We start from the raw sequence: 21,774 nt of genomic DNA on the forward strand, positions 1-21,774 counted from the left end.
TTACTTGCAAAAGTTACGAAAGAAATCATTACCAGAACTGGTGCGATAATCAAATAAACACAATCAAACATCAAGTAACTACAGGCACAAGAAAGGAGATCTGCTAGGGAACAGGTACTTGCAGGAAGCAAAAGGAATATTCAGACGCAGGGAAAGTCTTGAGCCTGGCTCAAGTAGCCAGCTGAGTATAATTAAGCAAAAACACAAATACTGACTTTTTTTTCATCCATACCGTCACACAAAAATTGAAAAATAAATCCATAACACTATTTATCTATCTATCTATCTATCTATCTATCTATCTATCTATCTATCTATCTATCTATCTATCTATCTATCTATCTATCTATCTATCTATCTATCTATCTATCTAATACAACATATAGTAAGGCATAATGGACCATTGTCTTCTACTACAGTAATTCCTCGTTACTCGGGGTTAATGCGTTTAAAGACCACCCATTAAATACGAAAGTCCACGATATAGCGAGGAACTATTTATTTTATTATGTACGGTATTTAAACGTTTATGAACCGTCGCGATACTAATATTACACCACATTAGATCTGTATTACTTTTTCCCATCCTCTTATAGACTGTTTAAAGCATTTTTGTGTTTCACAGAACTACAGAACTGTGCTGCATTCCATGAGTCTCGGAATACAGCACACTTCTGGCTGCTGTCATCCAATAGCATGTGCGATAGGGCCTTCTCCTATCGTGCCCCTTTCTTGTGGAATAACCTCCCTATAAATATTAGACAGTCTGAATCTGTAAATGTCTTTAAATCTAGACTCAAAACATATCTGTTCGACCTAACATATAAGTAATATCGGGGATGGCGGTCTCAATGTTTAGGTTTAGCCTAGTCCTGCCGACGAGTCATAGGATTTCTTAGTTAGGCCCCTGCCTCCCATTAATCCTCTGCTATTCTGGTCCCTCTAGCACCACTCTCGCCCCTGCTATCTCTGCTATCTCTGTCTCTCTCCCTTCTTCTGCTGTTCTCTCTCACAGGCCTCTGTGTGGTGGATCATCGGCAATCGGCTACCTCTGTCTGCTTCCATGGCTGGCGATAGCACAAGCTGTACAGTGGTCCTGTTTCACCATCCACTAGGGGAGTGCTGGTTCTGCCTCATTTGGTTCTGCTGTGGTTTTGGGGTTTTGCCAGAGTAACCTTGACTTTAACTTTTTTGAGCTGAATGACTTAGGCACTGTCTGGTCTGTCCTCAGAGTGGTGGATCCTCGGCAATCGGTGACCTCTGTGTGCTTCATCGGCTGGTGGTGACTCGCTCTACTGGATGGATCGGCATGCCTTTGTTATACATTTATTGTTACTGTTATTGTTACTGTTATTATTATTGTGTTGTTAATCTGTACATGCGGTATCTATTGCTTCGTCTGTCCACTCCTGGAAGAGGGGTCCCTCCTCTGCAGTCTTCCTGAGGTTTCTCCCATCCATTTTTTCCCCTGTTAAAAGGGTTTTGGGGGGAGTTGTTCCTTATCCGATGCGAGGGTCGCACTGCTTGCAGTGCACAAAGGTCAGAGGGATATCGTCCATGTGCAGATTGTAAAGCCCTTTGAGACATTGTTTGTGAATCTGGGCTATATAAAAATAAATAAACTTGAAATAAACTTGAAACTTAAACTTGAAACTTGCGTACACTGTCACACAAGTCAGTCATCTTCAGATTACCACTGCTATATCCGCCGCAGCGGGTCAAGGGGAGCCGGAGCCTATCTCGGCGGCATAGGGCGTGAGGCCGGGGACACTCCTGGCATGACGCCAGTGCACCGCGGAGCCACACACAAAGACATACAACCATGCACACACACACCCATTCCTACGGGCAAATTGGAACGGCCAGTTAACCTGAAGTGTATGCTTTTGGAGGTGGGAGGAAGCCGGAGAACCCGGAGAGAACCCATGCAGACACGGGGAGAGCATGCGAACTCCGCACAGAGCGGGACTCGAACCTGGGTCCGCCGTGTTGTGAGGCGGCACCGGCGGCTCACACTGCACCACCGTGCTACCCTGTCACACAAGTAACTACTAAAAATGTGCGATGTAGTGAAGCCATGCATCTTGAAGCGCGAAAAAGCGAGGCATTACTGTATTTAGATTTTTTTTTACAGTTTTATTCTGCACTGTGACTATGTCACTTAAATTATGAAAAATTACTTGGTTTCAATTTTAATGGCATTGTAGACATGGGAACACTGTAGACATCCCTGACAACAATGGTTGTCAGGGATATTATGGTTGTAAAGTGAAGTATTTTCTGTCTAATGCATGGACACATTACACAGGAAAATATTGTTGTTCAATATATAAATGTCTGAGTTCAGAGACTATGTACTCTGCCCATTCCTGCTCCGTCAATGTGTTAATAATAGCCTTGGTTGAAGAGACACTTCTATATACAAAAGTGGTTGGACAGGAATCACCAGTTTTAGAAAAGCAAACACAAGTAGGACAGCAGCATAACAGTGCTTCATCTCTATGATGCCCCGAGCGAGTCCAATTATGAGGAACCTTGCTAAACACATCCTGCTTCAACATCCACATCTCAATCACAACCATCCACATGTCTCAATCACAACCACTTATTTGTCATTATGTAATTTATAGTCAGAACTTGCAATCTATCTGTACACTATATATACTTGAACTATATCCTTGAGTAAATAATATAGTAAGTAAAAGTGGAAGCAGAGTACAAGAAAAAAAGGATAAGGCATGATCATCCCCCAGGTGAAAGGGCTGGTCAGGCTAAGCTAGCAGAGTGTGGTAATGACCTGGCTCAAAGCAACACACTGAGAGTTCCTCACAAGCTGTTGAAGCAGGCTAGTATGTGGCTAACTAGTTAAATCTACTTTGGTCAAGTGTTTATGTAGCCTGTGTGTGTGTGTGTGTGTGTGTGTGTGTGTGTGTGTGTGTGTGTGTGTGTGTGTGTGTGTGTGTGTGTGTGTGTGTGTGTGTGTGTGTGTGTGTGTGTGTGTGTGTGTGTGTGTGTGTGTGTGTGTGTGTGTGTGTAAATTGTAATAGAGAAAATAGATAAGAGAAAAAAAATTATGCACAGGTATGTAAAGTTTTTAATGTCCTAGCTTCCATTCGTCCTCCTCATTGCAAGGACCCATCAGCCAATTGTTCAATATACTTCATGAATACAAGAAAAAACGTCATCATTTCTTTGTACTTCTATGGTAACATCTCATTCACTTAAGCATATGCGGGCTGCCTTAGCATAGATCTGTTATTGGGAAACACAGCTCTAGTTACCTCCTGTCCGTAATCATCTGTTGTCTCCTGCACTGATTTCTGTATCTTTTGCAAACACTGTGTGTTTTCTCCACAAATCCTTCGCAATGTTTACCGTCCAATCTCAGTTCGATCAACCATCTCGTGTTTACACGATGATTACTTATATTCAGCTGACTGATGAAGTAGCTCTATTATTACCACAGAAAAATTAACAGTTATAGCATAAAAAACAAGAGTGAACTCGAACCAAGGCAGTCAGAGACTGCAACATCCTGCGATTTACCTGACCTACTTTTAGAGTAGGACAGTGTAACTACCCTGAAAGTAGTACCTGACTTGTGCATAGCTTTGGCCTATATATATATATATGTGTGTGTGTGTGTGTGTGTGTGTGTGTGTGTGTGTGTGTGTGTGTGTGTGTGTGTGTGTGTGTGTGTGTGTGTGTGTGTGTGTGTGTATATTTTATATATATATTTACCTTAACACAAATATAAGAGACATTCTTAAATATATGACCAAGAAACTTTACTAGGTCACAAAAATTTAACAAAGGAATGTTAAACATTTCATAAAAAGACAAAGACGAATTATCAGGAACAAGGGTCATCTGCTATGGCAAATAGACCCAACTCTAATTTTCAATAATGATACATTTCTAAAACTAATAATTTTACGTATCCAACACAACTATCTCTCGTAATAATGTATTGCACATTGAAATATGCTATAATATAATATAATTTATGATCGCCCATTGTATCCTTGGCATGAAAAGAAATCAGACTTTGACCTCCAGGCTTTTTGTATGTAATCACTGACCTTAGATGCAAACTTGTGGTTGATGTTGTCCAAAGGCTTCACTACTCCTATTTGGAAGCAGATGAAGAATACCAAATCCACAAACAATTTGTCTTTCTTGTCATCTGTGAAGAAGAAAACAAACTTGTGAAATCATCCCTGGAGGAACCAGAGAAATACAAAAAGAATTCAATTCTAAGAGAACAAAAGCCTCAGCCTTTTGCTTCAACCTGCATGATAAAAAACTGGGGAAAAAAAGAGTGTTCAGAGTTCAAACATAAGGGTTGAATCATTGGTCCCTTCTCAAGTCAGTCTCGGCTCCCCCGGTTACAGCTTCCTTGAATAGATTGCCATTATTGCGTGAGGGTTCCTCTGATAAACATACGTAATGGCTCACACACTCACACACGCCGCAACAAACACACCATGATAAAGGGGTGATATATGAGAGCACTGTAAATGATAAACCCTGGCACAGAATAAGTAACATGTCAGTTGTTAAAAATGGAAACAGCACTCTGTCTAAGACCTCCTACCTCTTATAATCCGAACAAAGGTCTCTATCAATGTTGTCTTTGCATAAAACACTGTGTGTGCTTCTGTTTTCAAGGTGTCTATGTAAGGGGGTGGGGCGAGAAAGAGAGAGGGAGGGAGAGAGAAAGAGATAGTCCAAATGGAGGCAAGGGATTGGAAAGAGAGAGAGAGTGAGAGAGAGAGAGAGAGAGAGAGAGAGAGAGCGAGAGAGAGAGAGAGAGAGAGAGAGGGGGAAGGGCTTTTCCATTCATACAATATGCTGATCCCTGCTCTCTGTGGGTGTGTTTGCACAAGATAATAATCAACCTATGAGTATTGCAGGAATATCAGCCCACCTCCAACTGTACCTACTACTCATCTACTACTACAATGAGACACACAGTCATACAGAGAGTAAAAGTAAAAAGACACATATGCGCAATTATGTCTGCCACATGCATTCAGATAAGTATCCAGTACGGATAAAGCATTTTTGATGACTATGAGCATAATACGAGTAAAAAGGAAAATCCTCCTAACTGAATGTCTTCACGTTCTGTGACTGGCCAGTCAAACACGGCACCCACCCCTCCCTACAGAGATGCATCACTGTGGCCAGAGCTCTTGCTGCCCCACTCTCGCACAAACACAGACATTGACTGATCTCTCTGTGCATGTCTTCACAGTAGCTAACCTTACTGTCCTAAGGTTTTCTTCAGCTTGCCTCTAATTCGGTCTATTTAAGGTTACTTGGTGAGCTTGTTTCTTGTTTTGTTTTGTTGCACGTACACAGTGCATTTGACAGAATTGAAAACTGCTGGTGACACATCGGTCAATGCGTCCAATCCAGTCATTTCTTTTTACCTGTTTGGTCTTAGTTTGACACTTTCTCACTTCAATTCAGTCAGTCAGTCATCTTCAGATTACCACCGCTATATCCGCCACAGCGGGTCACAGGGAGCCGGAGCCTATCTCGGCGGCATAGGGCGTGAGGCGGGGGACACTCCGGGCACGACACCAGTGCATACAACCATACCTACGGGCAATTTGGAACAGCCAATCAACCTGAAGCGCATGCTTTTGGAGGTGGGAGGAAGCCGGAGAACCCGGAGAGAACCCACGCAGACGCCGGGAGAGCATGCGAACTCCGCACAGAGCGGGACTCGAACCCGGGTCCGCCGTGTTGTGAGGCGGCAGCGCTAACCACTGCGCCACCGTGCCGCCCCACTTTAATTCAAATTAATGATTTTTATACTGTATAGATATTTTAATTATTACATAGCGTGCGCGCACACACGCTATGTAATTGTCAATTATATGAAAACAAGGCAAGTCTTTATGAACGATGGCAATTGAAACACAATGAAACATTATGTTCTCTGTGTGTATTTGCAGTTGTTGAAGGGTTGGCCCTTCTAGACTTGGGAGTCTCACCATACTGTGGAGATATTTTCCATGAAGTATGTGACACACACACACACACACACACACACACACACACACACACACACACACACACACACACACACAGACACACACACAGAGAGAGAGAGAGACCTTGATCAACACTGTTTCTTTGTATGAAAACAAATGGTAAGAACATTAGGTGATAAAGATTATTAATATAAAAAATTAAAAACAAAAAAATTTGAAAGTTGTGTTGAGTATGGCAATTCTTGTTCATGTAGTTCATAATTTACTATTGCATTCGAGTCCCGCTTTGTGCGGAGTTTACATGCTCTCCCCGTGTCTGCGTGGGTTGGAATACAGTCTATTTGGACATATGGCAGCTGAATGACATTAAGTTAAAAATACATAATATGGGACCTTTCAACTACCCTATATCTGTATTGCTTTTTCCCAGACTCTTATCTTCTTTTCTTTCGATTTTTCCCTTCAGGGGTCGCCACACCAAATCAGTTGCTTCCATCTAACACTGTCCTTTGCATCCTCTTCTCTCACACCAACTACCTTCATGTCCTCCCTCATTACATCCATAAACCTCCTCTTTGGTCTTCCTTTAGGCCTCCTGCCTGGCAGTTATAAACTCAGCATCCTTCTACCAATATATTCACTATATCTCCTCTGGACATGTCCAAACCATCTCAGTCTGGGGTCTCTGACTTTGTCTCCAAAACCTCTAACATGTGCTGTCCCTCTGATGTACTCATTCCTGATCCTATATATCCTGGTCACCTATATATCCGATACACCAAGGAGATTGAGGCCAGGAGAATAAACAAGACCTTCTCCACTCAACCAGCAAAGGTGTACTCTCAGTGGCAGGGAAATAGCATCCGGCCAGACCCACCAAGAGCTGAGGTGGAGAAATACTGGAAGGGCATATGGGAAAGAAAAGCATCACACAACACCGATGCTCAGTGGCTAGTGGACCTAAGGACTGACCACAGCTGCCTCCCAGAACAAGAACCAGTAACCATCTCAATGGCAGACATCCAAGAAAGAGTGTCAAAGATGAAGACTTGGTCAGCACCGGGCCCCGATATGATCCATACATACTGGCTAAAGAAGCTGACAGCACTCCACGAGCATCTAGCAGCACAGATGAACCAGCTGCTAAGGGATGGAACGCACCCAGAATGGTTGACTGAAGGCAGGACAGTCCTGATCATGAAAGACCCACAGAAGGAATCTACCCCATCCAACTACTGGCCAATAACCTGTCTCAGTACAACATGGAAGCTCCTGTCAGGCATCATGGCAGCTAAGATGAGTAGGCACATGGATCAATATATGAGTGGGACACAGAAAGGAGTTGGTAATAACACCAGGGGAGCCAAGCACCAGCTACTGGTGGACAGAGCAGTACGTAAGAATAGGCAGACCAACTTGTGCACCGCCTGGATTGACTACCAGAAAGCCTACGACTCAATGCCACACACGTGGATACTGGAATGTCTGGAACTGTATAAGATCAACAGGACACTAAGAGCCTTCATCAAGAACTCAATGGGGAAGTGGAAGACAACCCTGGAGACTAACTCCAAGCCAATTGCCCAAGTTAACATCAAGTGCGGCATATACCAAGGGGATGCACTATCACCACTGCTGTTCTGCATAGGCCTGAACCCCCTCCGTCACATCATCACAAAGAGTGGCTACGGATACCAATTCCGAAGCGGGACAACAATCAGCCATCTCCTCTACATGGATGACATCAAGCTGTATGCCAGGAATGAGCGAGCAATTGACTCGCTGATCCACACCACCAGGATCTACAGCGACGACATAGGGATGTCATTCGGATTAGACAAATGTGGCCGGATGGTATCAAGAAGAGGCAAGATGATCAGAACTGAAGGGGTCAACCTACCAGGGGGCAGGATAGAAGACATCAAGGACAGCTACAAATACCTTGGAATCCCACAGGCTAATGGCAACCATGAGGAGGCCGCAAGGAAGTCATCCACAGCCAAATACCTCCAGAGAGTAAGGCAAGTCCTGAGAAGTCAGCTGAATGGCAAGAACAAGGTCCGAGCCATCAACATGTATGCACTGCCGGTCATCAGATACCCCGCTGGGATCATAAGCTGGCCAAAGGAGGAGATAGAAGCCACAGATATCAAGACTAGAAAGCTCCTCACCATGCATGGAGGGTTTCACCCCAAGTCCAGCATCCTGAGGCTGTACACTAAGCGGAAAGAGGGAGGCCGAGGACTAGTGAGCATCAGGGCCACTGTCCAGGATGAGACATCAAAAATCCAAGAGTACATCAGGAAGATGGCCCCAACAGATGAACTGCTCAGTGAATGCCTTAGACAGCAGAAGCCTGAGGAGGAAGAGGAGGAGGAGGAGACAACATGGAGGGACAAGCCCCTGCACGGCATGTACCACCGTCAGATAGAGGAAGTGGCTGATATCAAGAAGACCTACCAATGGCTGAATAAAGCTGGACTGACAGACAGCACAGAGGCACTGATCATGGCAGCACAATAATAATAATAATAATAATAATAATAATAATAATAATAATAGACCTTTATTGTCCCACAGTGGGGAAATTTGTGCGATCGTGGCAGCAGGGGGGGGAGGGTCAAACATAAATAGTTAAATAATATACATACATATTAACATCTGCAACATATGAAATTTACATATTCACATATTGGAAACATATTAACATATATCATATTATCTGAATGTACATTATATTCACACACCAAAAAAAAAAGAATATACACTACAGGCTAGATGTTTACATTGCTCATCCAGAATTAGAACGTTGTGTTCTTTGAGTTTGGTGAGTTCTTGGAGTTCCCTGAGTTCCCTGAGTTCTTTGAGTGGTCTGCTGGGAGGACTGCTGGTTGTACAGTCTGACAGCCGTGGGCAGGAAGGACCTGCGATAGCGTTCCCTCACGCATCTCGGGTGAAGCAACCTATCGCTGAAGGAGCTCTCCAGTGATGTCAGTGTGCCCTGTAGAGGGTGGGAGTGGTCCTTCATCACTGATGACAGCTTGTTTGTCATCCTCCTCTCCACCACCACCCCCACTGAGTCCAGGGAGCATCCTAGGACAGAACCCGCCTTCTTAATCAGCCTGTCCAGTCTCTTCCTGTCGGCCGCAGTGATGCTGCTGCCCCAGCAGACCACCCCATGAAAAATAGCTGAGGCTACAAGAACAGGCCCTAAGTACAAGGGCAATAGAGGCCAATATCTACCACAGTAGATCTGACCCAAGGTGCAGGCTATGTAAAGAAGCCCCAGAGTCAGTCCAGCATGTGGTAGCAGGGTGTAAGATGCTCACCAGCTCAGCATACATGGAAAGGCACAACCAAGTAGCTGTGATAGTGTAAAGGAACAGCTGTACCCGGTATGGACTAGAAGTACCCAAATCGCAATGGGACATACCACCGAAGGTGGTTGAGAACGGCAAGGCTAAGATCCTGTGGGACTTCAGCTTCCAGACCGACAAACAGCTACTGGCTAACAAACCGGACATAGTGGTGATGGACAAAGAGCAGAAGAGAGCAGTGGTGATAGATGTGGCGATTCCAGCTGATGCCAACATCAGGAAGAAGGAACACGAAAAGATTGAGAAATATCAAGGGTTGAAAGAACAGCTGGAACAGATGTGGAAGGTTAGGGTTAATGTGGTCCCCGTGGTAGTAGGAGCAATTGGGGCAGTGACCCCCAAACTGGAAGAGTGGCTCCAGCAGATTCCTGGAACAACATCTGAAGCCTCAGTCCAGAAGAGCGCAGTCCTAGGAACAGCTAAGATACTGCGCAGAACCCTCAGACTCCCAGGCCTCTGGTAGAGGACCCGAGCTTGAGGATGACTTTTTAAAAAAAAAAAAAAATAATAATATATATACACTGTATATATATACTGTGTATATATATTGTTTGTGTGTGTATATATATATACACTGTGTATATATATATATATGTGTATATATATATATATATATATGGATAGTACAGTGGTTAAGTCAACTGACTTGAATGCAGGAGGTTGTGGGTTCGAATCCCGGTCGGGACAAACACTATCCAGTCAACGTGAAAATGCGGAAAGGGGCGTGGTCTGGAATGCAGGAGGGCGTGGTCTGGAATGCAGGAGGGCGTGAGCGTGGCTTCGAACCCCAGACATGGCGGGCACTATCCAGTGAGGGTCCTTAGGCAAGACCCTTAATGCTATATGAGCCTACCTCAAAACATGAGTGAACACAATAATGACAGAGTCATACCGGCTCGGACGTCGCCCGGGTTAACAAGGTCCGCGTCAGATGCTAGGGAACCAGGGCAATCTGATGAGAAATGGGCTACTGGAATAAGACACACATGGACAAGGGCGGAGAATACGGAGTTGTTGGAATGCTACTACACAAGTAATCCCAGAGAGAGGGGATATATGGGGCGGATGTGGGACCAATGGATGCTTCGAAACCCACAATCAAGGCTAACAAAGAAACAGCTGTTAGCCCAGTGTTCCAACATCCGTAACCGAAAACTGCTGTCACAACTAGAGATCGATGAAATACAACAACAATGCTACGGCAAGGGGGAGCCAGGACGCCAGGTCAGCGGGGGGATATCACCCCCCCCACAATCCGTGATTGGGTACCAAGCCCCAAGAGACATAGACAGCCTCAATACAAGAGCTGCTGACCTGCGAAGGAAGATCGTGACCCAAATGGAAACCTGGAGCCTCCGTCAAATACCGAAGCTAAGTTGTCAAGTACCTTCAGAAGATCTGCTAGAAGATGTGAATGCTGCAATAAGAACCATCCCCACAGGGAACATAACTGAGACCAACAAGCTGATCCACAGTACAGCAACAGTAATCCTCGAGATGCTGGGATACAAGATCAACACAGGGCATAACAAACAATACCCTCCATGGAAGAGACGGTTAGAGGCCAAGATAAAGGCAACACGGAGAGAAGTCAGCCAGCTAGCCGAGCTACAGAAGGGGAACATGGTGAATAAAGGGGCACCCAGGAAATACAGCAAGCTCTCCATACCTGAAGCACTCGAAACTGCCAAACAGAGACTAACAGCTCTGGCTACCCGACTGAAGCGATACACCAAGGAGATTGAGGCCAGGAGAATAAACAAGACCTTCTCCACTCAACCAGCAAAGGTGTACTCTCAGTGGCAGGGAAATAGCATCCGGCCAGACCCACCAAGAGCTGAGGTGGAGAAATACTGGAAGGGCATATGGGAAAGAGTAGCATCACACAACACCGATGCCCAGTGGCTAGTGGACCTAAGGACTGACCACAGCTGCCTCCCAGAACAAGAACCAGTAACCATCTCAATGGCAGACATCCAAGAAAGAGTGTCAAAGATGAAGAGTTGGTCAGCACCAGGCCCCGATATGATCCATACATACTGGCTCAAGAAGCTGACAGCACTCCACGAGCGTCTAGCAGCACAGATGAACCAGCTGCTAAGGGATGGGACGCACCCAGAATGGTTGACTGAAGGCAGGACAGTCCTGATCATGAAAGACCCACAGAAGGAATCTACCCCATCCAACTACCGGCCAATAACCTGTCTCAGTACAACATGGAAGCTCCTGTCAGGCATCATGGCGGCTAAGATGAGTAGGCACATGGATCAATACATGAGTGGGACACAGAAAGGAATTGGTAGTAACACCAGGGGAGCCAAGCACCAGCTACTGGTGGACAGAGCAGTACACAGAGACTGTAAGAATAGGCAGACCAACTTGTGCACCGCCTGGATTGACTACCAGAAAGCCTACGACTCAATGCCACACACGTGGATACTGGAATGTCTGGAACTGTATAAGATCAACAGGACACTAAGAGCCTTCATCAAGAACTCAATGGGGAAGTGGAAGACAACCCTGGAGACTAACTCCAAGCCAATTGCCCAAGTTAACATCAAGTGCGGCATATACCAAGGGGATGCACTATCACCACTGCTGTTCTGCATAGGCCTGAACCCCCTCAGTCACATCATCACAAAGAGTGGCTATGGATACCAATTCCGAAGCGGGACAACAATCAGCCATCTCCTCTACATGGATGACATCAAGCTGTATGCCAGGAATGAGCGAGAAATTGACTCACTGATCCACACCACCAGGATCTACAGCGACGACATAGGGATGTCATTCGGATTAGACAAATGTGGCCGGATGGTATCAAGAAGAGGCAAGATGATCAGAACTGAAGGGGTCAACCTACCAGGGGGCAGGATAGAAGACATCAAGGACAGCTACAAATACCTTGGAATCCCACAGGCTAATGGCAACCATGAGGAGGCCGCAAGGAAGTCATCCACAGCCAAATACCTCCAGAGAGTAAGGCAAGTCCTGAGAAGTCAGCTGAATGGCAAGAACAAGGTCCGAGCCATTAACATGTATGCACTGCCGGTCATCAGATACCCCACTGGGATCATAAGCTGGCCAAAGGAGGAGATAGAAGCCACAGATATCAAGACTAGAAAGCTCCTCACCATGCATGGAGGGTTTCACCCCAAGTCCAGCATCCTGAGGCTGTACACTAAGCGGAAAGAGGGAGGCCGAGGACTAGTGAGCATCAGGGCCACTGTCCAGGATGAGACATCAAAAATCCAAGAGTACATCAGGAAGATGGCCCCAACAGATGAACTGCTCAGTGAATGCCTTAGACAGCAGAAACCTGAGGAGGAAGAGGAGGAGGAGGAGACAACATGGAGGGACAAGCCCCTACACGGCATGTACCACCGTCAGATAGAGGAAGTGGCTGATATCAAGAAGACCTACCAATGGCTGAATAAAGCTGGACTGACAGACAGCACAGAGGCACTGATCATGGCAGCACAAGAACAGGCCCTAAGTACAAGGGCAATAGAGGCCAATATCTACCACAGTAGATCTGACCCAAGGTGCAGGCTATGTAAAGAAGCCCCAGAGTCAGTCCAGCATGTGGTAGCAGGGTGTAAGATGCTCGCCAGCTCAGCATACATGGAAAGGCACAACCAAGTAGCTGTGATAGTGTACAGGAACATCTGTACCCGGTATGGACTAGAAGTACCCAAATCCCAATGGGACATACCACCGAAGGTGGTTGAGAACGGCAAGGCTAAGATCCTGTGGGACTTCAGCTTCCAGACCGACAAACAGCTACTGGCTAACAAACCGGACATAGTGGTGATGGACAAAGAGCAGAAGAGAGCAGTGGTGATAGATGTGGCGATTCCAGCTGACGCCAACATCAGGAAGAAGGAACACGAAAAGATTGAGAAATATCAAGGGTTGAAAGAACAGCTGGAACAGATGTGGAAGGTTAAGGTTAATGTGGTCCCCGTGGTAGTAGGAGCACTTGGGGCAGTGACCCCCAAACTGGAAGAGTGGCTCCAGCAGATTCCTGGAACAACATCTGAAGCCTCAGTCCAGAAGAGCGCAGTCCTAGGAACAGCTAAGATACTGCGCAGAACCCTCAGACTCCCAGGCCTCTGGTAGAGGACCCGAGCTTGAGGATGACACACAGATACCACCCCACAAGGGTGAGAGGGACATTTTTTTTTTTATATATATATATATTTATATATATATATTTATTTATTTATATATATACCACACATACACAGCATACTGCCATCACTAAAATATACATGTTTTGATACTTATTTATTTTGCTGACAGTTTTATTCACAGACTTTCTGCAAAATGTCACACACTTCAAAGTCAAGGACATCAAGGACCGTGACGTCGCCCGGTATGGCGCAACCGGGGTCCCACCCTGGAGCCAGGCCCGGGATTGGGGCTCGTATGCGAGCACCTCATAGCTGGTCCTCTGCCCACGGGGCTCAGCCCGAAAGGACGACATGGGCCCAACCTCCAGTGGACTCACCACCCGCCGAGGAAACCGTAGGGGACAGGTGCAGTGTGGATTGCCTCACAGTTGTCAGCATGGGGCTCGACGACCCAATCCCCAGACAAAGATGCTAGCTCTATGGACATGGAATGCCACCTCGCTGGGGGGAAAGGAGCAAGAGCTTGTGAGGGAGGTTGACAGTTACAGACTAGATCAGTGGTTCTTAACCAGGGTTCGATCAAACCCTAAGGGCTTGGTGAGTCGGTCTCAGGGGTTCGGCGGATGGAGGTCAAGACAAAACACCCGACACGATGTGTCGGGTGTTTTTGCCGAACATAAACGAATGACTGTGTATGTTTGACACATTGTGTCAATTCGTGATGACACCCCCCCCTACGTCAATTAGCCTACCTGTGCTACATGGGATTACACGTCGACTACCTGTCACAATGGTACGTCATCTGATTGCTTTCCTAATATTTTAATTCATAGTAACTATGTTGAGCAAAAGAAATAAAGTGGTCGGATGAATATATGCAATGTGAATTTACTTGTACTGTATAACGGAACATGGTGGGAGTCAGCGTTCTGCATGATTTGCAATGTCAAGTTGAGCAACTCCAGTCTCGCACTGGCAAAAATAAAGGAACACTTCCTTAAGCTGCATGGAAATCAAAAGAAACAGATTTTGCTGTGAAAATGACATAAGAGTAGCACTTGCCATGGTGAAGCCACGCATATCTGAACTGGTCTCTCAATAACAACAGCAGAAGTCACACTGATTTGCAGGTAGGTCATTTCATGTGAGTTCATGCACTGTCTTGGTTTTGTTCTTTGAAAAAGGTGACATTAATGCACAATGCATTAAATACACCAGTAAAACATATACTTATGTCTTAAATTTGAAAAAAAATAAATTAACTAAAGAAGGGTTCGGTGAGTGAGCACATGAAACCGGAAGGGTTCGGCACCTCCAACAAGGTTAAGAACCACTGGATTAGATATAGTTGGGCTCACCTCCACCCACAGTTGAGCTCTGGAACCCAAACCCTTGAGAGGGGCTGGGGTCTCCACTTTTCTGGTGTTGTCCAAGGTGAGAGGCAGCAGGCTGATGTGGGCTTGCGTGTACTACCACAGCTCAGTCGTCATATGTTGGAGTTCACGGCAGTGAACAAGAGGGTCGCGCACCTCGGGTTGGGGAGAGGTTTCTTACTGTCATTTCGGCCTCCAGGCCAAAGGCAGTGCGCAGTACCCGGCCTTCTTGGAGTCGATGGCAGGAGTACTGAATAGTGCTCTGACTGGGGATTTCATTGTTCTCCTTGGGGACTTTAACGCTCACATGGGCAATGACGGTGAGACCTGGAAAGGGGTGATTGGGATGAACGGCCTTCCTGATCTGAACACAAGTGGTGTTCTGTTATTGGACTTCTGTGCAAGTCACAGTTTGTCCATAACAAAAACCTTGTTCAACCACAGGGATGTCAACAAGTGCACATAGCACCAGGACACCCTAGGCCGGAGGTCGATGATCGACTTTGTTGTTATATCATTAGACTTACTGCACGATCGCGTGTGTTGGACACTTGGGTGAAGAGAGGGGCAGAGCTGTCAACCGAACATCACCTGGTGGTGAGCTGGATCTGCTGGCAGAGCACTGGGCTGGACAGACTCGGCCAGCCCAAACGTGTTTTGAAAGTCTGTTGGGAATGTCTGGCAGAACCCTCAGTCAGTGAGGTCTTCAACTCCCATCTCCGCGAGAGCTTCTCCCAGATCCCGCAGGAGGTTTGGGACATTGAGTCAGAGTGGACTATGTCTCCATTGTCAAAGCTGCTGCTCGTAAGGTCTCTGGTATATGTCGCGACAGTAACCCCCGAACCCGGTTGTGGACGCCGGAAGTAAGGGATGCCGTCAAGCTGAAGAAGGCGTCTTATCAAATCTTGTTGAGTTGTGGGACACTGGAGGCAGCTGACAGGTACAGGCAGGCCAGGTGTACTGCAGCTCGAGTATTCACGGAGGTAAAAACTCTGGTCTGGGAGGAGTTCGGGGAGGCCATGGAGGAAGACTATCGGTGAGCCTCGAAGAAATTCTTGCAAACCATTCCGCGTCTCAGAAGGGGAAAGCAGTGCACAGCCAACACTGTTTACAGAAGAGGCAGAGAGCTGCTGGCCTTGAGTGAGGATATTATCGGGCGGTGGAAGGAATACTTCGAGGATCTCCTCAATCCCACTACCATGTCTTAGAAAGAAGAAGCAGAGGCTGAGGTCTCAGAGGTGGACTCGTCCATCACCCAAGCTGAAGTCACCGAGGTGGTTGCCAAACTTCTCGGTGGCAAAGCACCGGGGGTGGATGAGATTCGCCCTGAGTACCACAAGTCTCTGGATGTGCAGGGACTGTCATGGTTGACGCGTTTCTATACTATCGCATGGCAATCAGGGACAGTACCTCTGGATTGGCAGACCTGGGGTGGTGGTCCCTCTTTTCAAAAAGGGGGAGTGAAGGGTGTGCTCCATCTATAGGGAGATCACACTCCTCAGCCTCCTGGGGAAAGTCTACTCCATGGTACTGGTGAGGAGGATTAAACCTATAGTCAAACTGCGGGAGGAACAATGCGGTTTTCTTCCCAGTCGCGGAACACTGGGCCAGCTCTACACTCTACATCCAGCGCTCGAGGGTTCATGGGAGTTTGCCCAACCAGTCCACATGTGCTTGTGGATCTGGAGAAGGCATTCGATCATGTCCCTCGTGGTATCTTGTGGGGAGTGCTTCGGGAGTATGGGGTTTGCAGCCCTTTGCTAAGGGCTGTCCGGTCCCTATATGACCGAAGCCAGAGCTTGGTTCGCATTGCCAGCAGTAAGTCAGACCTGTTCCAGGTGCATGTTGGACTCTGGCAGGGCTCTGGCAGGGCAGCCCTCTATCACCGAATGTCTAGGCGCAGCCAGGATCTGGAGGGAGTCTGGTTTGGGGACCAAAAGATTTCATCTCTGCTTTTTGCAGACGATGTTGTCCTATTGGCCTCATCAAACCTGGACCTTCAGCATGTACTGGGATGATTTGCGGCTGAGTGTGATGTGAGTGGGATGAGGATCAGCACCTCTAAGTCTGAGGCCATGATTGTCATAGGGTGGTATGCCCTCTTCAGGTCGGTGGAGTGTCTTTGCGCCAAGTGGAGGAGTTTAAGTATCTTGGAGTCTTGTTCAGGAGTGAGGGAAGGATGGAATGTGTGATTAACAGATGGATCGGTGCAGCCTCTGCAGTGATGCAGTCGTTGTATAGATCTGTCTTGGTGAAGAAGGAGCTGAGTCACAAGACGAACCTCTCCATTTACCGGTCAATCTACGTTCCTACTCTCAACTATGGTCATGAGCTGTGGGTCATGACCGAAAGGACAAGATTCCAGATACAAGCGGCAGAAAATAGTTTCCTCAGTAGAGTGGCTGGGCACGCCCTCAGAGATAGGGTGAGGAGCTCAGTCACTAGGGAGGAGCTCGAAGTAGAGCCGCTGCTCCTCCGCCTCGAGTGGAGCCAGCTGAGATGGCTTGGGCATCTGTTCCGGATGCCTCCTGGACACCTCCCTGGGGAGGTGTTCCGGGCATGTCCTACTGGGAGGAGACCTAGGGGAAGTCCTAGGACTAAGCTGGCCTGGGAACACCTCGGGCTCCCCCCAGAGGAGCTGGAGGAGGTGTCGGGGGAGAGGAAAGTGTGGGCATCCCTGCTGAGACTGTTGCCCCTGCGACCCGGCCCCGGATAAGCGGTTGAAGATGGATGGATGTATAGATGTCTGTCTAGAGCAAATGAAGCCTCAAGCTTTGCGCTGGAGTGAACCAATTGGGGCAGCACGGTGGGTAGCACTGTCACCACACAGCACGGTGGTTCTGGGCTTGAGTCCCGCTCTGTGCAGAGTTTACATGTTGTCCCTGTGTCTGCGTGGGTTCCTTTTGGGTTCTCCAGCTTTCTCCCACATGCGCTTCAGGTTAATTGGCCGGTCATAAATTGACTGTAGTGGTAAGTGCATGCGTGTGTGTTTGTCTTTGTATATGTTGGAGCATCTATCTATCTATCTATCTATCTATCTATCTATCTATCTATCTATCATTGGTGTCTACCCTTCCTCATGCCCCCAGTCAGCTGGGCTAGGCTCCAGAAACCCGTGACCCGCGACAGCAGTTGGGCGGTTTGAAGATGAATGAATGAACCAATTGGATGAAAGAATGCAAAGCTTCATGAATCTTCAACTGCCCGGGTCATACTCACGAAATCTTGGTTTCAAAGATTTCAAGAGTGGAATTTTTAAAAATATCTGCATCAACAAATTTCTTTTTAAGGCATCAATAACAAAGTTTGAAGTATTTATGATTTTTAATTAAAAATATTTTCTAACAATTTAAGACCTTTTTGAAAATATTTTCCAAAACATGTCCTTAAAAATCTCATTACCACAACGGACTGAAAATGTCAATGTCATAAACAAAGTCAATTATTTTTCAAAATTTTAAAGTTGATTTTTAAAAGTCATGCACAACTACCTGAAATTATGCTATAATAAAAAAATTTAAATTTATATTTTTATTTGATTTTGACCTTTTTGTCTCATTACCGCAACACCTTTTACAATCAACAACCCAATAGTTTTTATATTTTATTGAAAAGTGACATATTTTCAAAATGATTTGGATAACTTTGAAGAAGTTAACATGTATATCATGCACATGCATTTAAAAACAAGCTACTTTTTTTTAATTCATTAAAATAATGCTAAATGCACACCTGTTGCGGTAATGATACATGCATTTCGGAAATGAGGTTGCGTGTTTCAGTAATGATAATAAGTATATTAAGACGGTTGGTCAGAAGTATTTTACCATTTTAATGTAGAAAAAAATTTAATCAATCATTTAATCTATTTCATTACAGATACAAAAAATATTTTTGGGAAAAACATGGCATAGTTTATTCAAAAATGAAAATTCTGCCCTCATCTACTCCTCCTGAAGCTAGGTAAAATGCAGGTGTGATTTGTTCATGGGATACACATGTAGTATGGGCTGCCAACACCACTCAGTCACCACCGACTTCAGTACAGTATAGGGTTGTACACATGTTCTCTGAGTGCTTTGCCCAGATCTCAGGTAACACACAGAAGAGCCGACATGATGATGTGGCAGTACCTGTACTCAGTACTGGGACAAGGTGAGCCCATATGGCTATGGCATCATGCTATAGACACGCTGAGAGTAATGCAAGATACAGAGCTCCAGTCAGGAGAGTAACCCAGTTCATTACCACCTCCAAAGTGAGCTTCTTTGATTTCCCTGATGTATCTGCTAGCGTAGTTCTTAATGTAGCCGCAAGAGGACACAAGCCAGTGTCTTATTGTGCCGGTCCCAAGCCCGGATAAATACAGAGGGTTGCGTCAGGAAGGGCATCCACCGTAAAACTTTTGCCAAATCAAAGATGCGAATCAAACCTATGACTTCCATACCGGATTGGTCGAGGCCCGGGTTAACAACGACCGCCATCGGCGCTGTTGACCTTACGGGGCGCCGGTGGAAATTGGATTACTGTTGCTCAAAGAAAGAGAAGAGGAACTCTAAGAGTATAGGACTAAGAGTAGGGACGTTGAATGTTGGAACTATGACAGGAAAAGGTAGAGAGTTGGTTGACATGATGCAGAGGAGGAAGGTAGACATACTGTGTGTATGTTGTTCTATCATGGTATAGATGGGAAGAGAAATGGAGTAGGAGTTATCTTGAAGGAGGAGTTTGTTAGGAATGTCCTGGAGGTAAAAAGAGTGTCGGATAGAGTGATGAGTCTGAAGCTAGAAATAGAAGGTGTGATGTTCAATGTTGTTAGTGGGTATGCTCCACAAGTAGGATGTGAGCTGGAGGAGAAGGAGAAATTCTGGTCGGACTTTGATGAAGTGATGCAGAGCATGCCTAGAAGTGAGAGAGTTGTCATTGGAGCAGACTTCAATGGACATGTTGGTGCAGGAAACAGAGGTGATGAGGATGTGATGGGCAGGTTTGGTATCCAGGAGAGGAACGCAGAAGGACAGATGGTAGTTGACTTTGCAAAAAGGATGGAAATGGCTGTAGTGAATACTTTCTTCCAGAAGAGGCAGGAACATAGAGTGACCTATAAGAGTGGCGGTAGGAGCACACAGGTAGGCTACATCTTGTGTAGACGGTGTAACCTGAAAGAGATCAGTGACTGCAAAGTAGTGGTAGGCAAGAGTGCAGCCAAACAGCATAGGATGGTGGTGTGCAGGATGACTCTGGTGGTGAGGAAGATGAAGAGGACAAAAACAGAGCAGAAGATGAAATGGTGGAAGCTGAAAAAGGAAGAGTGTTGCATAACTTTTAGGAAGGAGTTAAGACAGGCTCTGGGTGGCAAGGAGGTGCTCCCAGATGACTGGACAACTACAGCTAATGTGATCAGGGAGACAGGTAAGAAAGTACTTGGTGTGTCATCTGGAAGGAAAGTAGATAAGGAGACTTGGTGGTGGAATGAGGAGGTACAGGAGTGTATACAGAGAAAGAGGTTAGCTAAGAGGAAGTGGGACACTGAGAGGACTGAGGAGAGTAGACAGGAGTACAGGGAGATGCAGCGTACGGTGAAGGTAGAGGTAGCAAAGGCCAAACAAGAAGCTTATGATGACTTGTATGCTAGGTTGGACAGTAAGGAGGGTGAGACTGATCTATACAGGTTGGCAAGACAGAGAGATAGAGATGGGAAGGACGTGCAGCAGGTTAGGGTGATTAAGGATATGGATGGAAGTCTATTGACAGGTGCCAGTAGTGTGATGGGAAGATGGAAAGAGTACTTTGAAGAGTTGATGAACGTGGAAAATGAGAGAGAACAAAGACTAGAAGAGGTGACTGTTGTGGACCAGGATGTAGCAAAGATTAGTCAGGATGAAGTGAGGAGGGCATTGAAGAGGATGAAGAGTGGAAAGGCAGTCGGTCCTGATGATATACCTGTAGAGGTATGGAAGTGTCTAGGAGAGGGGGCAGTAGAGTTTCTGACTGGGTTGTTCAACAGGATCTTAGATAGTGAGAAGATGCCTGAGGAATGGAGGAGAAGTGTACTGGTGCCCATTTTTAAGAACAAGGGAGATGTGCAGAGATGTGCAGTGATCCGTATGACTGTCAGGAATAACCAGTGATGCATGTAAATGTATATTCACCTTGCTTGTAATTTTTCATGCCTTTTTAAATTGAAATGAAAAATCATATTATCGAATTTAAAAAAAAAGTAAACTATGGCATACCAATGGTGTTGGTGGTGGTGGTGAGGTTCCACAGCAGGATAACCCCTCACACACACACACACACACACACACACACACACACACACACACACACACACACACACACACACACACACACACACACACACACACACACACACACACACACACACACACACACACACACACACAAAATCATACTGTCGAATATTGAGAAAAAAAATATTAGGACAAAACTGAAATCAAAGTGTCTAAGTCAAAGTTAAAATGTCTTCTCGTCCAAGTAAAACTTACAAGTAAACATTGAGTAATATTTTGTATGACTGTATCTTCACATAGTGAATGCAAGTTTTCAATTGTTGAATCTCATATTTATACCTGCATAAAGTAGGATAGAAATAAAGATAGTTCAGCTTGAACTGTTGACTTTAGTGTATTTTTGTAGGTAAACTGAACAGAAGATTTTGCCCTCAGAATGCACCAGAATGCAGGAAAACATCCCCATTTTCTAAAAAATTTCACGGGGAAGGCCCCCCAGACCCCTCCTGTGGAGGGGTGTCCCCCCACACACCTCCACGACGAGTGTTGGTGTGGCGCGCTGTGCCGCCGTGTTGGACACAAAATGTGGCTTTTTGTGGCTTAGTCAATTATTTTACAATGAGCCA

At 45.9% G+C, this 21,774-nt stretch overlaps 1 protein-coding gene across 1 annotated transcript in view; it reads right to left on the reverse strand.

Moving 5' to 3' along the window:
* The window catches only part of plekha6 (pleckstrin homology domain containing, family A member 6), a 70,316-nt gene extending 65,692 nt beyond the window's left edge, over window positions 1-4,624 (reverse strand). The window contains exons 1-2 of the mRNA XM_068314383.1: window positions 4,598-4,624; window positions 4,083-4,186 (exon numbers count right to left, since the gene is read on the reverse strand). The gene's annotated coding sequence lies outside the window, so the exon portion shown is untranslated. The remainder of the gene's footprint in view (window positions 1-4,082; window positions 4,187-4,597) is intronic.
* Window positions 4,625-21,774: the final 17,150 nt, after the last annotated feature.

Source organism: Antennarius striatus, chromosome 5, assembly GCF_040054535.1.
Source record: "Antennarius striatus isolate MH-2024 chromosome 5, ASM4005453v1, whole genome shotgun sequence".
NCBI lineage: Eukaryota > Metazoa > Chordata > Actinopteri > Lophiiformes > Antennariidae > Antennarius > Antennarius striatus.